The 14965-nt window shown below is 37.0% G+C and overlaps 1 protein-coding gene across 34 annotated transcripts in view; it reads left to right on the plus strand.

The window, feature by feature from the left end:
• FANCC (FA complementation group C) overlaps window positions 1–14965 on the plus strand; it is a 221913-nt gene that overhangs the window by 24825 nt on the left and 182123 nt on the right. For 5 of the 34 annotated variants that reach the window (XM_074018021.1, XM_074018028.1, XM_065531047.2 and 2 more), the window contains exon 2: window positions 641–764. The exons of the other annotated variants lie outside the window; for them this stretch is intronic. The gene's annotated coding sequence lies outside the window, so the exon portion shown is untranslated. The remainder of the gene's footprint in view (window positions 1–640; window positions 765–14965) is intronic. 34 annotated transcript variants of the gene reach the window in all.

The raw sequence follows: 14965 nt of genomic DNA on the forward strand, positions 1-14965 counted from the left end.
AGTGAGCCAGGATAGCACCACTGTGCTCCAGCCTGGATGACAGAGCAAGACCCTGTCTTAATCAGTCAATAAAATATCATACAGTTATGGTTTAAAACTAAAACAAATTTTTTAAAATTTGAATGAACAATAAAGGATTTGTTAATATGATTTGAATTTGTTAATTTTGTGAAGAAAAATCATTTAGAATTTTAGCTCAGTCATAACCCTTCACTGTAGATGATGACACATGAAATTATTATTCCCCTGTGAAATACAAGTGTGAAAGATGACTATGTTTTTGTGGTATGGTTTTTATATATTATACTCACGTGCACTTCTTCAAGGTTCAGTTGTGTGGTTTTTGAGTTCTTACTCCAGCCACTGACTGGATGTGCGAATACTCAGTGATTGTGTAAAAACCATACCTGTTAATTTATATATACTGTCACTGGCAGGAGACAGATAGATAATGCTATTTATTAGAATTATATGTGCTTCTGAGCATTATTTACCTAAACAGGTATTTCAAAAGTTCAGAAAAATATTTTTAAGTCTGAACCTTATGTAGTAACTCTGAAAAACTGTAGAAAACAGAGTAATAAAATATAAAAGTAGCAGATTGAAATGATACTCTTCTTATTATTATCATTATTTCTAGAGACAGCGTCTTGCTCTTTTGGCTAGACTGGAGTGCAGTGGCACGATCCACAGCTGATTGCAGCCTCAAGCTCGTGGGCTTAAGCAACCCTCCTCCTCAGCCTCCCAAGCAGCTAGGACTACTGGTATGTGTCACCACACCTGGCTAATTGTTGTTTGTTTTTTGTGAAGATGGGGTCTCACTATGTTACCTGGGCTGGTCTCAGAACTCCTGGGCTAACGTGGTCCTCCCACCTCAGCCTCCCTAGGTTCTGAGTTTGCACGCTTGCACTACCAAGCCTGGCCTGAAATGAGACTCTTGAAGGAAACAGGAAACAGTTAACAGAGAGAAGAGTCATTGGAAATTAAAAAAAAAAAAAAAAAAAAAAAAAAGAAATGCCCTATGTCTGATCAAATAGAAGCACTGGATTCAGATATCAACAAACTAATCAAGATAGAAGAGCACAGGAAATTTCCTATGTCATGCCCTGGCAAGAGATTGGTAACCAAGGTATCAGGGGCCGTAGTGAAACATGCTGAATGCATAAGCCAAGTGCTGAGACTCAGTTGACCTATAAGAACAAATAAAAATAAATCCATGTAAAACCCAAAACCATGAACACTTGTATTAAAGTACAGCTTGTCAATAGAATTTGCATCAGTGCATGCTAAAGTTAAGTCACAGTCAAAGCCTCCTCAAAGAATAGCCTAGTGGTTTTCAAGTAGCTGGGCAGATAAGGAAAATCCCTTGGCATCTATAACTCTTAAGATCTGCTGTAACAAAGAATTGTTATACTAGCCATACCAAGTTTAATTTTCTCCTATATATGGTGTTGGTAAAGGCATCATGTTGTATAGAACAGACATGATCAACTTGGATAATGAAATTGTAAATAAAATCCTGCTTTACAAATTATTATTACTGAAACAGCCTGTGTTTTAGAGAAAGCAAGAATGTTTTTAGATAAAAGAAATAATTGTTCAATTTATTAATATTAATATAACATTTTATTTTAATGTCAGAAATACTTGTTCTGTACAGAGATTATTAAAAACTGGGATCATGAATCTGTGTTGCAGATAAATAAAATTTCAGAGCTCTTGAGACAAATTATGAATTCAGTTTGGGAGAACAGGGGTGCCTTGTCAGCTAGAAAAACTGATTTTACTACCATATGGCAGTGGTAAAAAAGTCCATACCGAATTTCTTATCTTGGATACGTATCTTGAATTTTTATGTAACAGAACAGAAATATATTTTTGTTCAGGAAAAAAAATTGCAGAAATATTACTGTGTGCAGCTCCTGTATGAACATGCCTGCCTTTTTGTTGTAGACAAAAAAGAGAATTTTCTAGTTTAATTCCTTGAAGAGCAATTGGAATGATTTCCATTTGGGAAATTATGTAATTTCATATTAAATAGTGGGTGGTAAGGTAGTCAGATGGAAATGTTCAGTTCATCCAGCATCATCAGATTGATTTGACAAATGGAATTCTTTTAACTCTGTGGAAAGCATTTTTTCTCCCTTTATCCTTTGGCAGAGGCAGACATTGTCTGTGGTTTCCCCACAGAAGTTTGAGTGGGTAAACTTTGGATGTGTAAATAGAAACAGCAGGCAGAGACATTGCCCCTGACAGCTGGAAGGATCCACCGAGGATCTTAGAAGGAGACTGCTGATACGGATGATGTTGGAGAGGGCTGTTTAGAGGGACTTGAGGGAGGAATTAACCAGTGCGAACATAAATGAGGAATGCACATGCTCAGAAAAAATCATAGTTCCTCCTTCAGTTTAGGTCGAGGTTGCTGAAAGATTTTGCTCTCGATATGGATAAAAACAACAAAAAACTGACTTTTCATATTCACACTTCATTTGCTATTGTGACGTGTGGTCAGTGCTTTGTGATGTGGATGAGCACATGCTGTGTTTCTCGGTGGCCTTGGGCAAGATACTGACCTCACTTGTCCTTAGTTTCCATACCCGTGTAGTGGGATTGTGGGGACTGAGATAGGTTCACAGTGCTTATAATTGTCCTGGCATAGTATAAGCACCATGTGAGTGATGGCTGCTGTCAAATAATAATTATTATTTTGGTAGATTGAGAAATTCCCTTAAGGAGGAAGCTGTTTGCTTCCTTTAATAAACTTAGTATAGTTGAGGTATTTATGTATAAATGAGATACAGAATTCAGGAGCAAATTACTTAGTGTTAAAGATGATTTATAAAGATATGTTCATATTACCTGTTAAAAATTAAATTGTGAAAAATACTGCAGATGCCCGCCACCATGCCTGGCTAAACTCTGAGCCTTTGCACGTGCCAGGAAAGTGCTGTGGCACGGACCCTGGCTGACGACGCTCCCCTTTTCTTTGCGTGAACAGTAGTCATCCCTCAAGACTTCTGGTTTGTGGTCTCTTGCCCCCATGCTGTGTGTGTGCTGCCATTAGATCAATTTCACATTATTGTTGGAATTTTTATTTGCATATCTGCTACCTCACCCAGTTGTGTGTTTTCCAGTCTACTATACGATAGTTTCTCAAAGATGAAAAATTATGTCTTTTCATTAGCCACCGTGCCTGCTGCATAGTAGGTGTGTTCAGGTAAATGAATGATAAATAAATCATACTGGACGTGACAGTATTCAAAAGAAAACAATACTTCTCTTGTTTTCCCTGTAAGGAGCAAGGAAATCTTTCCTGGAAGCCCCTACACCAGACATCTCCGTGTGTTGGTCTAGGATACAGTCACTGACAAGGGAATGGAATTTCCCTAGTTGGCTTAGATGGAAAAGGCATTTTGTGTTTAACCACAAAGATCACTGCACTGGTTACAAAAATAATACATGATTATTATAGGAAATTTATAAGTTAATGAAAAGTACAATAAAATAATCAAAGAAACCTGTTGTTAACATTGTGGTGTTTGCTTTCCGGTTTTTGGTTGTATATGTATACGTTTGTGTGTATATAAGAAAATTGCTATCATATTGTATATAGCATTTTATGGTCTTAGATTTAAGTCTAATGCAAGCAGTTTTCCATATCATTAAATATTTTTTTTCTGAAATTAGACTAATGGCTTAAGTGCCTTCATATGGCTGTATTACAAACTGTATAATTGCTTGTTGTTACAGATTTAGATTGTTAGCAGTTTTTTACTAATGTAAAATGCAGTGAACATCCTTTTATATCAATCAATCATGTACATCTCTGGTTATTTCCGTACACTCAATTCCTAGAAGTGGATTGATGAGTGAAAGGGTATAAACACATTCAAAGTTTTTTGATATACTTCTCTGATTATCTTTCAGAAAACTTGGACCAATTACATTCCCAGAAATCTGCATATGAGTGGCTGTTTAACTGTAGTCTTGCCAGTACCGGGTTTTTTTTTGTTTTTTTTTGAGGCAGGGTCTTGCCCTGTTGCCCAGGCTGGAGTGCAGTGTATGATCATAGCTCACTGCAGCCTCAACTCCCTGGGCTCAAGCAATCTGTAAAATGTTTTTTAATCGTTGATTTTATAGGCAAAAGCGGTTTCACTCTGCTTTTTTGACTTGTGTTATTTTTCATTTAGTCAGCATTTAGTAGATATTTGTTGAACGAAAGAAGAAATCCTTGTGTCTTGATATGTATATTGTTTATTCACATCTATTTTTGGCATTGTTATTTTTGCTTTTTTTATTGCGATATACAAAAAGTACATAAGCTGTACTAATGTTAAGTGTAAAACTCCATATAATTTATGGCATTCTATTTTCAGTTTGTTGTTTTGGATATTAGCTTGTTAATAGTATTATAATAATTTATAGTATTATCTCAGCCTAGTCTGGTTGGGCGAGATTTATTCCATCATAGTTACATTCTCCCTAGAGCTCCTAATTACACGGGGACTTCATTTTTGGTTCTGACTGAGAAATAAATTATTTCTTTCTCAATTCCTTTATATTATTTATTACATGTCTGTGATTTTTCACACAATCCTTCTCTTTGACAACATACCATTTTATTTATTTTCATGTTCTTCTAGATATCAAAATCTTTTTTTTACACTATTTAGAAGAACCATTAAATTACTTTCCTTTTATGCTTTCTCCCTTATTCCTTGGCTCAGATTTATTTTTTCCGTGTGTGTGTCTCTGTGCATGTATGCGTGTGCGCGTGCGTGTGTGTGTGTGTGTGTGAGAGAGAGTGAAAGAGACAGAGAGGAGTCTCAGAGCTCAAGTAATTGATACTTTCCTGCGTTATTTATTAATAGCTACAACTGCTATTTGTTGTTAATATTTATCTCATTTAATCTTTTTTTTGTCTTGTAAGACTGGTACATATCATTGTGCTTTTCATTTAGAGACAAATGGAATATTTTGGGCCATACTGTTAATAGTGTTGTGTGGATCAGAACTGAGATTAGAGCCCAGTATGCTAGTGATATGTTTGGATTTCAAATTATAAACTGTACTGGGTTTAGTCTTGCACATAAAAAGAAGCTGAACTGAAGTTTCCAAGATGTTGAGAAATTTACAGTTTATTTAAATTTGAGTCTTGCTCTCAAGTACACTCTTTTCCAGTTATTTGCAGCTAGAAAAGCAAAAGTCTTCAAGTATAATTTAATATGACCAATAGGAACCACACGACTTTTACAGTCATTTTGTTGTATACTAGTGTTTATAGAACTCGTGACTTGACAGCCGACCAAGCTGTCTTATCCATCTCATATTAACATATGGCGAATGCAGTGTGAACTGGCTTAGAAAAATCTTGAAACCTCTGACTCTAATATTTGTGGGATAATAAAGTAAACAATTTGGGCTTTCAGACTGTGATGCACAGCCTGTTCAGGACATTAATGCTTTTTCTCACTGTTGACTCTGTTGCTTTTGTGAACAGTTTTGCCGACAGGTGTTTAGGCTTGCCAAGAGAGATTATCTGTAGCTAGTAGAGGACTCTTGGAGAAAGACCTTAGTTTCTACTTAGAAATACAATAACTAATGAGAATAACTGACATTGAATGGGTGTTAAAATGCACCAGGCACAATTCTAAGTGCTTTCTGTGTAATATATTTTATTATTCACAGCAGCCCCACCAGATTTTCCCCATTTTACAGATACAGAAACGGAGGCATAGACTGGCAAAATATCTTCCTGAGGTCACATAGCTGGTATGTTACAGAGGAGGGCTTCAAACTTCGGCAGTCTGCCTCCAAGTCAGCCTTCTTAGTCACTCTGTTATGCTGACGTTTATTAGATGAAAAGAAAGAGGCACAGGTAAGTCATAAGTGGCTGTTTGTGTTTTTGGAAAATATTTGACTTTATGCCTACTGGCAGCTTGAAATAAGCTGCTACCATTTATTAAATTTTTATTTTTTGTAAAGTAAGTTATTTGCTTGCATGTAATATTATAATTGGAACATAGTGAGTAAAGTATACCCTTTTATATTTGTACACATTTAGGGTAAGCCTGTATTTTCATAAAGAAAGTGGTCTTTGAGAAAGGAAGTATTTGAAACAAAACTTTGAAGGGTGGGTTCAGCATCAGGGTTACAGCCAAAGTCATAGTAATTTGGTCAGCGTTCTGTAATAAATAGCAAAGACTGTGCCTTGTTGGTCCTTCGCACCGTCTTGAAAAGCCGAATGTTGCAGAAATGGCAGGCTAAACGTTTTGGAGTAACTCAGGCTGACTCTAGGCAGAATTTGTCTTCGGCATCTTCTCATTTTGCCTGTCACTGGCACCTGTCTCATTCACCTTTTGTCATTGCCAGATATGGTGTGGTGCCTAACAACCTTTACTCACTATCAGCAAGTCCAGCGGGGTGTGGTGGCTGCACCTATAGTCCCAGCCCCTGGGGAGGCTAGGGCGGGAGGATCCCTTGAGCCCACGAGTTGGAGGCTGTAGTGAGCTATGATCGTGCCACTGCACACCAGTGTGGGTGACAGAGGAAGACCCATCTGTTTAAAGCAAAACAATAACAAACAAGTTTCTCATAAAATATTAATTAGTGTTTAGTAAAAGGGATATCCTTTCTCAGGGTATTTGTATTTAATAAATCATTCTCACAGTTTGGGCTTTGGGGTTATTTTTGAGAGTTGACATTTATTGCTGTAAACTTTCCTCTTAGAATTGTTTTTGCTCTGTCCCATAGGATTTGGTATGTTATGTTTCCATGGTCGTTTGTCTCAGGAAATTTTTAAATTTTTCTTGAAATTTATTCATTAACTCATTGATGGTTTAGGAGCATGTTGTTTAATGTCTATACATTTGTAAAGTTTTCAAAGTTTCCCCTTTTATTGATTTCTAGTTTTATACCATTGTGGTCAGAAAAGATACTTGATAAGATTTTGATATTCTTAAATTTAAAAGACTTATTTTGTGGCTTAACATACGATTTATCCTGGAAAATGATTGATGTGCAGTTGAGAAGAGTGTGTATTCTGTACCTGTTGGATGAAATGTTCTGTAAATGTTTGTTAGGTCCATTTGTTCTCGGGTGCAGTTCATATCTGACGTTTCTTTGTTGATTTTCTGTCTAAATGATCTGTGCGTTGCTGAAAATGGGGTGTTAAACTCCTCTACTAGTATTGTGTTACAATCATTGGGTGCATATACATTTACCCAACATCAGAGCACCTAAATACATAACATCCTTTTGCTGAATTGACTGACCCCATTATCATATATTAATATAATGACCTTCATTGTCTCTATTTACAGATTTTGACTTAAAATCTATTTTATCTGGTGTAAGTATAGCCACTCCTGTTCTGTTTTGGTTTCCATTTGTGCGAAGTATCTTTTTCCATTTATTCACTTTCAGTCTGTGTGTGTCCTTGTAGGTGAGGCAGGTCTTCTGTAGGCAGCATATCGTTGGGTCTTGTTTTCTGTTTTTTTTTTTTTTTTTTTTAAATCCATTTAGCTACTCTCTGTCTTTTAATTGGAGAATTTAATCCATTTACATTCAGAGGAATTATTGATAGGTAAGGATTTACTATTGTCATTTTATTAATTTTTTTCTAGTTTTGTAGATTCTTTTTCTTCCTTTGAGGTTAAGTGATTTTCTCTAGTAGTATATTTTGATTCCTTGCTTTTTATTTTTAGTGTATCTGTTACAGGCTTTTGCTTTGTGGTTACCATAGGGCTTATAAAAGTATGCCTTATAGTTATAAAAGGTTATTTTACACTCATAGCAACTTAACTTTGATTGAAAATAAAATACTCTTTAACTCCACTCCCCCATTTTGAGTTTTTGGTGTCACAATTTATATCTTTTTATATTGCATGTCCCCCAACAAATTATTGTAACTACTATTTTTAGTTGTGTTGTCTCAACCTTTGTTAAAAAAAAATGTGACTTACATACCACCATTACATTATTAGAGTCTTCAGAATTTGACTGTGTACTTGCTTTTACCAGTGAGTTATGTACTTTCAGATGTTTTTGTGTTACTCATTACTGTCCTTTTCTTTCATCTTGAATAACTCCCTTTAGCATTTCTTGTAAGACAGGTCTGGTGCTGATGAATTCCATCAGCTTTTGTTTGTCCAGAAGTCTTTATTCTTTTCTTCATTTCTGAAGTACAGCTTTGGTAGGTATAGTATTCCTGGTTGATAGTTGTAATTTTTTTTTTCTTTAGGACTTTGAAGATACTATCTCAGTCTCTCCTAGCCTACCATGTTTCTGCTTAGAGGTCTCTTGTTAGGCGTGTTAGTACTCCCTTATACATTATTTGCTGCTTTTCTCTTGCTGCTTTCAGGATCCTCTCTTTGTGTTTGATCTTTGACATTTTGATTCTAATATGTTGTGGGGTAGTGTTATTTGGATTAAATCTGATTGGATACCTTCGATCTTCCTGTATCTGGATAGCTATAGCTTTCTCCAGGTTTGAAATACTTTCTGTTGTTATTTCTTTAATAAGCTTTCTACTGCTTTCTCTTTTTCAAGATTCCCCCTTGAACACCAGTGACCCACATATTTGCTCTTTAGATGTTACCCATAAATCCTGTAACTTCATTCCTTTTTCCCCTTTAATGATGTATTTTCAATTAACCTGTCTTTGAGTTCACTGATATTCCTCTAATTGAATGATTCTGCTGTTGATGCTTTCTATTGGATTTTCTATTTTGTTCATTGTAGTTTTTAGCTCCCGGATTTCTGTTTGATTTTTAAAAATTATTTCAATCTCTCTGTTAAATTTCTCTGATGAATTTCTGAATTGTTTTTCTCTACTTCATTGAAGTTAGCCAAATGTCGTTAAAACAGGTATTCTGAATTTCTGTCAGGCAGCTTTTCTATAATCCTCTCTTTAGGATCAGTTACTGGCAGCTTATCTTTGTCCCAAAGCATGTTTTTCCTCCTTTGACCCACTGGTTATGTAGTAGTGCCTTGTTCAGTTTCCACATTTGTGAATTTCCTTTGAAACTTCCTGCATTTATTTTTAATTTCTTTCTTTGTGATCAGAGCACATGTATTATATTACTAATGTTCTTTTAAATATATGAAGATTCATTTTATGGCCTAGCATGTGATCTGTTTAGGAGAATATTCCATGTGACTTGAGAAAAATGTATATTCTATTGGGTGGAGAGTTCTACAGATGTACGTTAGATCTAGTTGGTTTATAGTGTTATTCAAGTGTTCTGTTTTCTTGTTGATCTTCTTTCTAGTTGTTTTATCTATCACTGCAAATGACAGTTTGAAGTCTCTAGCTATTAATATTCAATTATCTGTTTCTCCCTTTGTTTCTGTCAATTTTTGCTTCATGAATTTTGGTCCTTAGTTGTGTGTGTTTATAATGGTTATATCTTCCTGATGGATTGACCCTTTTATCATTAACAAAATGTCCCTCTCCATCTCTAATAACGTTTTGTTTTAAAATTTATTTTTTTCTGATATCAGTATAGCCACAATAAGTTTCTTGTTTGTATGTTTGCATGACATATCTTTTCTATCCTTTTACTTCTAATCTGTTTGTATTTTTTACTCTAAAGTGTGTCTTCTATAGACAGCATATAGTTAGATCATGTTTTCTTGAAGTCTGACAATCTTTGTCTTTTGATGGGATTTTTTTTTTTGTTGGAGACAGACTCTTGATCTGTCACTCAGGTTGGAGTGCAATGGCGCAATCTCCACTCACTGCAACCTCCACCCCCCAGGTTTAAGCGATTCTCCTGCCTCAGCCACCCGAGTAGCTGGGATTACAGGCGGTCGCCACCACAGCCAGCTAATTTTTGTATTTTTAGTAAAGACAGCATTTCACTATGTTAGCCAGGCTGATCTTGAACTCTTGACCTCAGGTGATCCACCTACCTTGGCCTCCCAGAGTGCTGGGATTACAGGTGTGAGCCACCGAGCCCAGCCTGGTGGGATTGTTTATTCCACTCACATCCATGATATTATTGAAATGGTTGGCTTTATGTCTAAACTTTTACTTTATGTTTTCTGTATATCTCTTGTCCTTTTTGTTTGTAACTCTGTTTTTCCTTTTATAACTCTCTTTTGTTTTAAGTAAATATTGTCTGTTTTTTTGGTTTTGTTTTTGTTTTTTGTTTTTTGTTTTGAGACAGGGTCTCACTTTCTTGCCCAGGCTGGAGTGCAGTGGCGTGGACATGGCTCACTGCCATCCTTGACCTCCTGGGCTCAAGTGATTCTCCTTCCTTTGCTGCCCATGAAGCTGGGATCACAGGCATGAGCCACCACACCTGGCTAATTTTTCGATTTTTGATTTTTTTTTTTTTCTTGAGACAGAGTCTTGGTCTGTCACCCTGGCTGGAGTGCAGTGGTGTGATCTTGGCTAACTACAACCTCTGTCTCCCAGGCTCAAGCTATTCTCATGCTTCAACCTTCTGAGTGGCTGGGACTAGAAGCATGCACCACCATGCCCAGCTAATTTTTGTATTTTTAGTAGAGATGGGGGGTTTCACCATGTTGGCCAGACTAGTCTCTAAGTCGTGGCCTCAAGTGATCTGCCTGCCTCCATCTCCCAGAATGCTGGGATTGCAGGTGTAAGCCAGCATGCCCAGCCAATTTCTTGATTTTTTGTAGAGACTTTTTGTTGCTCAGGCCGGTCTCAAACTCCTGGGCTCAAGTGATCCTTCTGTCTTGGCCTCTCAAAGTGCTGGGATTACAGGTAGTGACTCATGCCTGTAAGTGAATATTTTATAATGTAGCATTTCAATTTCTTTAATGATGTTTTCACTCTTCTTTTTGAGTATTTTTTTAGTGGTTGCTCTAGAGTTTGCCATAGAATAAGCTTCAGACTTATACTAGCTTAGTTACCATGATATATAGAAATGTTACTCCGGGCCGGGCGCGGTGGCTCAAGCCTGTAATCCCAGCACTTTGGGAGGCTGAGACGGGCGGATCACGAGGTCAGGAGATCGAGACCATCCTGGCTAACACAATGAAACCCCGTCTCTACTAAAAATACAAAAAAATTAGCCAGGCGAGGTGGCGGGCACCTGTAGTCCCAGCTACTCAGGAGGCTGAGGCAGGAGAATGGCGTAAACCTGGGAGGCGGAGCTTGCAGTGAGCCGAGATAGTGCCACTGCACTCCAGCCTGGGCGACAGAGTGAGACTCCGTCTCAAAAAAAAAAAAAAAAAAAAAAGAAATGTTACTCCTATACATATGATTTTCGACTTATGTTCTGCACATATTATTCTCTACTTATGATGGAGTTATATCATCATAAGTTGAAAATATTGTAAGTCAAAATGCAGTTAATACACCTAATGTACTGAACATCATTGCTTAGCAACACAGTACACTGTAGATTGTTGCTTGTTTACACTTGTGATTGCTGGGCTGACTGGGGGCTGTGGCTTGCTGTCACTGCCCAGCATTGTGAGAAGAGCATACTTGAGAAGAATGTATGTTCTGTTGTTGGGTGGAGAGTTCTGTAAATGTCTGTTAGGTCACTTGGTTATAGTGTTATTCAAGTATTCTATTTTCTTGATCTTTTTTCTAGTTGTTTTATCAATAGTTATGGTATCACATATCAATAGCCTGGGAAAAGAGCAAAATTCAAAATTTGAAGTATGGCTTCTACTGACTGTGTATCACTTTCACATCATTGTAAAGTCAAAAAAGTGTTAAGTCTGACCATCATAAGTTATGGATCATCTGCATAGCTTTACTCCCTTCTCTTCCTTTTTTGTGGCATTATTGTTATACATATTACCTCTCTGACTGTTATGAATTCAACAGTGTTTTATGTATCACTTTAACATGTATAGTTACTTCCTTAGCCCAATACAACTTGTCTGTTTAACTCATTTGCACGGGGTTTGGCAAATATATTTACATATCTTATAGCTTTCTATATGTTATAGGCGTAGCAGTACAGTGTGTACATATTTTATGCAATTCATTTTTATGTGAGTTATGAGAATAAGAGAAAAAATGTGCATTTATAATTACATAATTATCTTACCAGTGTTCTTTTATTGTGTGGATTCAAATTACCTTCTGGTATTTACTGTTTTTTGCAAAGTGGGTTTTCTAGCAACAAATTCAGTTTTTGTTTATCTGGGAAAGTCTTTATTTCACCTTCATTTTTGAAAGGTGGTTTTGGGGCATATGGGATTCTTGGCTGACAACTTTTTCTTTTGAGCACTTTGAATATGTTTTCCCATGTTTTTCTGGGATCTTTTGTTTCTGCTGAGAAGTCATCTGTTAATCTTATTGGGGTTCCTTTGTAAGTAATGGGCTATTTTTCTATTTCTGCTTTTAAGACTTTCTCCTTGTCCTTGACTTTCAGCATTTTTACTACAGTGTTTTTGTTTGTGAATCTCATTGCATTTATCTTATTTGGAGTTTGTTGATGTTCCTGGTATCTTTCTGTAAATTTGGAAAGTTTATGTGTTTCTTTTTAAAAATTATTTTATTTTTAATTGGCATGTAATAATTGTGCATATTTATAGGGTGCAATGTGATGTTTCAATACATGTGTACATTATGTACTGATCAAATTGGGATGATTAGCATATCCATCATTTGAAATACTGTTTGTGATGAGAACTTTCAAAATCCTCACTTCCAGTTATTTTGAAATATGCATACATTATGTTTAACCCTTTTCCCGTTTAGGAACAAAGGTGCAGCTCACCACCCAGCGCTCGCTTAATTTTACATAAACGTGCTCTTTGAGGCTGAAGCAAATCTGACTGATTTTCAATGTGAAAACACAATATAAAAACCGAGTTATTTCTAAACAGAACTAACGTTAGAATCGTCTGAATCATCAGAATCGTCTATTTCAGAAAAATTGAATTGAAATGGATCTTTGGCCAATAACTGTTCAAGAACAATGTTACCATCATGCATAGGAATGCTGCATTTTCTAGGATTTGATATTTTCAGCGATTGAGAATTACTGTATTTTGTGAATGGAAATACCAATACTAAACACAGAATGTTATAAATAAAATGGTGTTTTTTATTTCCAAATTCAATGCACTAGAGCTTGCAAAAATTACTAGTAGTAAAAGCGAGCAAAGCTATCTCATAGTAGACGCTGCAGCCGCATGCACTGTGGGCAAGTGTGTTCTCTGGGCAAATGGGAAGAAGGTTAACTATAGTCACCCTACTGTACAGTAGAATACAGTAACTTTTTCCTCCTGTCTAACTGTAACTTTGTACCAGTTGATGAACCGATAATTATGCTTTTTAAGCCCATGGAAAATGTTTCAGATCTTTAACCACAGTTAGTAGGCAAAAGGACTCATACACTTTCTTTGATTTTTGTTGGTATTGTTGTTGTTGTTGTTGTTGAGATCCGACTCAAATCAATGTGGTAAAACCTGAGGATTGCCAGACCAAATATAGTTATTGGGGTATGACAGGGAATGAGTAGTATCACTTTATGAAGGCTTCGGCTGGTATACATAGAAATAATCAGGCTATTACTAGAGATTGCCCTGCCCCTAAATAAGTGGTCTTGAAGATGTGGTGGGCAAGGGACAAGAGAGAGACCAAGCACCCTGTGACCAGAACAGGATTATCTGTTATTTAGAGGAAGGGGTTAGAGAAAAGTTGGCTCATTGAATTAACGCAGGAAACCAGAGGTAATGTTAGGATATTCTGCAGTCTAAGTCAGGATGAAAACATATTTAATAACAAACTCAGCAACAGAAAAAACTTCATGTCTTGAATGTGAGAGGCAGTCTCCCATCTGACATTGTTAGTTGACGTTGAAAATTCGTATCATCCTGGTGGTTGAGTTGGGGGAGACCCCAGAAGAGGTTTTGTATTTGGTTTCCTGGTGGTTGGAGAGTTCAGACACTGGACTTGGAAGCAGATGATACCTCATAGTACAGGGAATAGGAACTTTGCTCACTGTCTGGAGAAACCAAGCACCTGGCTATCTGATTTTAGTGAAACTAATTCAGGGAACTGATTAATGTCATCAGACAGGGTGTGAGTGCTGTGGCTCCTGCCAGGTGTAACTGAGACCCACTCTTGCCTTCTCTCTGCTCCTCCTATTTATGGTCCTTATGCCGAGAGTGCATAAAGTAGATTTGCATTCTTTTTTTTTTTTTTTTTTTTTTTTTCTTTTTAGAGACCGAGGTCTTGCGAAGTTGCCCAGGCTAGATTTGAACTCCTGGGCTCAAGCCATCCTCCCGCCTTAGCTTCCTGAGCGGCGGGGGTTACAGGCACGCACCACCTAGCTGGGTTTGGGTTTTGTTTGGTTACACTTCCTCCTGTTCCTGCCACCATGGCTTGTAGTTGTTGTTGATTTTAATAGACTGTTTTTTAGAGCAGTTTTAGGCTCACAGCAAAATGGAGCAGCAAGTACAGAGATTTCCTGTCTACCCTACGCCCTCACATGCACAACATCCCCCACCACAGTGGTGCATTTGCTCAAACTGATGAACATGCACTGATACATCATCATCACCTAAAGTCCGTAGTTAACATTAGAGTTTACTCTTGGTGTTGTACATTCTATTTATTTGGACAGATATACAGGTATCCACGATTATACTATCATACAGAATAGTTGTATCGTCCTAAAAATCCTCCGTGTTCTGCCTATTCACTCTTCCCTCTCCCCTCTTCCCTGCCCCAGCAGCATTTCTGTTTTTATTTTATTTTATTTTATTTTATTTTACTTTTTTGAGATAGGGTCTTGCTCTGTTATCCAGGCAGGAATGCGGTGGCACAATCATAGCTCACTGCAACATCTACCTCCTAGGCTCAGGTGATCCTCCTGCCACAGCCTCCTGAGTATCTGGGAGTACAGGTACACACAGCCATGCCTGGCTAATTTACTTTTCATTTATTTATTTATTTATTTATTTTTGTAGAGACAGGGTCTTGGTATATTGCCTAGGCTGGTCTCAAACTCCTGGGTTTAAG

The sequence above is a fragment of the Macaca fascicularis genome, chromosome 15, assembly GCF_037993035.2.
Source record: "Macaca fascicularis isolate 582-1 chromosome 15, T2T-MFA8v1.1".
Lineage (NCBI taxonomy): Eukaryota > Metazoa > Chordata > Mammalia > Primates > Cercopithecidae > Macaca > Macaca fascicularis.